Source organism: Dromiciops gliroides, chromosome 1 (genome assembly GCF_019393635.1).
Source record: "Dromiciops gliroides isolate mDroGli1 chromosome 1, mDroGli1.pri, whole genome shotgun sequence".
In the NCBI taxonomy this organism is placed as follows: domain Eukaryota; kingdom Metazoa; phylum Chordata; class Mammalia; order Microbiotheria; family Microbiotheriidae; genus Dromiciops; species Dromiciops gliroides.
In genome coordinates, this window is record NC_057861.1 from 205103198 (window position 1) to 205105568 (window position 2371).

Here is a 2371-nt window from a genome sequence, read left to right on the forward strand (position 1 = left end):
TGTTTTAATTTGCATTTCTCTATTCAATAGTGATTTAGAGCATTTTTTCATATGGAAATAGCTTTTATTTCTTCATCAGAAAACTGCCTATTCACATCCTTTGACCATTTCTCAATTGGGGAATGACTTGGATACTTATAAATTTGATTTGGTTCCCTATGTATTTTAGAAATGAGACCTTTGTCAGAAATACTGGCTATAAAAATTGTTTCTCAGCTTTCTGCCTCCCTTCTATTTTTTTTTTCCTTTGGAACACTTCACGACTTTGCATGTCATCCTTGCACAGGGGCCATACTAATCTTCTCTGTATCATTCAAATTTTCATGTATGTGTTGCCAAAGTGAGCACTCCCTTCTATTTTGAAGGCATTGATTCTGTTTGTACAGAAAAATTTTTTTTTTTAATTTTTTGGGCAAGGCAATGGTGGTTAAGTGACTTGTCCAGGGTCACACAGCTAGTAAGTGTCAAGTGTCTGAGGCCAGATTTGAATTCAGGTCCTCCTGAATCCAGAGTCAGTGATTTCTTCACTGTGCCACCCACTGCCCCTTTAATGCCTAATTTATAAATAAAATGTAATCCTTTTGGTTTTAGCATTTGGTTTTGGCCAGTCTTCCCAGAGTCCCAATTTCAAGTCAACATCCTTTGTCAAGCATATTGCTACTCTTGCCTCACTCACCTACCCCTGCCCTTCCTTTCATATTTATGTAGCTTTTACTATGAGCTAGATACTATGTTAAACATTTTACATTTTTTTTTCCTCATTTGATACCCATAACTGCCCTGGAAGATATATGCTATTTTGATAATGAGGTAAAAAAAGGCTAAGTGACTTGCCTAGTGTAGGCATTAAAATTAGCCTCAGGCTCCCTGAGCAGAGTTGCCCCTCCCTGTCCATTTCAGCTGTGGGGGGCCTCTGAGCCAGGCTAAACTGCAAACAGGAAAATCCCCAGGCCCTGGATGTGGCAAGGTATGGCCCAGTGTACACAGCAGAGATGTGCAGGGAAAATCCTGAGGGAAGCTACAGTTTACTTCCCCAGCCACAGCTTCCAGTGTAGGCAGCATGGGGCTTCGCCAGCCCTGGGGGCAGCCACCCTGAGTTTCACCTGAGAGAGCAAGTTAATAAAAAGAGAGACGCTGGGGGTTCGAGGGGGGGATGATGATGATGGAGAAAATGTGAGGGGCTGACAGGAGGTTGGAGAAAGAGCTAACAAGAAGAAAGAGACACTGAGAGGTTGGTGAGAGAAGAAGCACTTGGGGGGTCATCAAGAGTACAGAAAGGGGGGTTCACTCAGGAGATGGTGGCTACAGTAAAGAAAGGGTGTTCACAACAGGACAGATTAAGGGGCTTTTCAGGGGCCACTACGGTGCAGAGAGGGAAGTTAGATGGAATGGGGAACCCTAGAAGAAGGTTGGTTGGTACTGAGATGCAGGAGGACACTAAGAAAGTTCCGGGCATGGCAAACAAGAAGTGCAAGCTGCGGTGGCAGGAGGGATTGTTAAAAGATAAAGTGGAGAGTTTGTTGGCAGAAAAGCTGACAGATTGTGTTTTACTTTTGTTATCATTGTTTCTACATTTAACTCTAAGTATATTCACCTAAATAAAACCCATATTTGCTTTAATGGAAAAAAAAGACATTTTAATCCTTTTTTCTTATCAGTCTGAGAGGCAGTGGGGGAAGGAACTGGCTTAAGAAATTAATAGCAGTCAGATAGCCAGCCAATCAAAAGTCAACAGATTAGCCACAGTCAGTTAAAATATTTTTACACTAGGGTTACACATCTTGTAAGGTTTTTTTGTTTTGTTTTGTTTTGTTGTTTTTTTAAAGATGGATTTAAACTCCCTTACTCCAATCTTCCTATCTCCTGACTTCTTTACTCCAGTCCTAGCATTCTGTCCAACATACCACATGTTTACACCTTACCTGGAATATTCAGTGTTCCTGAAGTAATGGGTAAGATGCAATCCCCACATTTCTGCCTTTATTAGATTGGTAGGTGGCACAGTGGAGAAAGGACTGGCCCTGGATTCAGGATGATCTGAGTTCAAATCCTGCCTTAGACACTTGACACTAACTGTGTGACCCTAGGCAAGTCACTTAATCCTCATTGCACCACAAAAAACAAACAAAAATTAAAAATATTGATCAATAGGCTGGAGATATGGCTTGTCTGCTTGATAATTTTTATATGCATGATGTGTTCTGAAGAGTTGAGATGGAATTTATAATAAGGTCACATGTGTTGAGAGTGTTTACTCTTAATATATTTCTTTGTTGTTTTTTTTCTGTTTCAAATTTTGTTTTCCAAATTACATGTAAAAAAAAAATTTGAGATCAATTTTTAAAACTTTGTATTCCATCTTCTCTTCTTC

At 40.1% G+C, this 2371-nt stretch overlaps 1 non-coding gene across 1 annotated transcript; it reads right to left on the reverse strand.

Annotated features, from left to right (window-relative positions):
- Positions 1-241: 241 nt before the first annotated feature.
- LOC122737642 lies at positions 242-348 on the reverse strand. The gene has a single exon (XR_006354456.1). It is a non-coding gene; the product is annotated as a U6 spliceosomal RNA (small nuclear RNA).
- Positions 349-2371: the final 2023 nt, after the last annotated feature.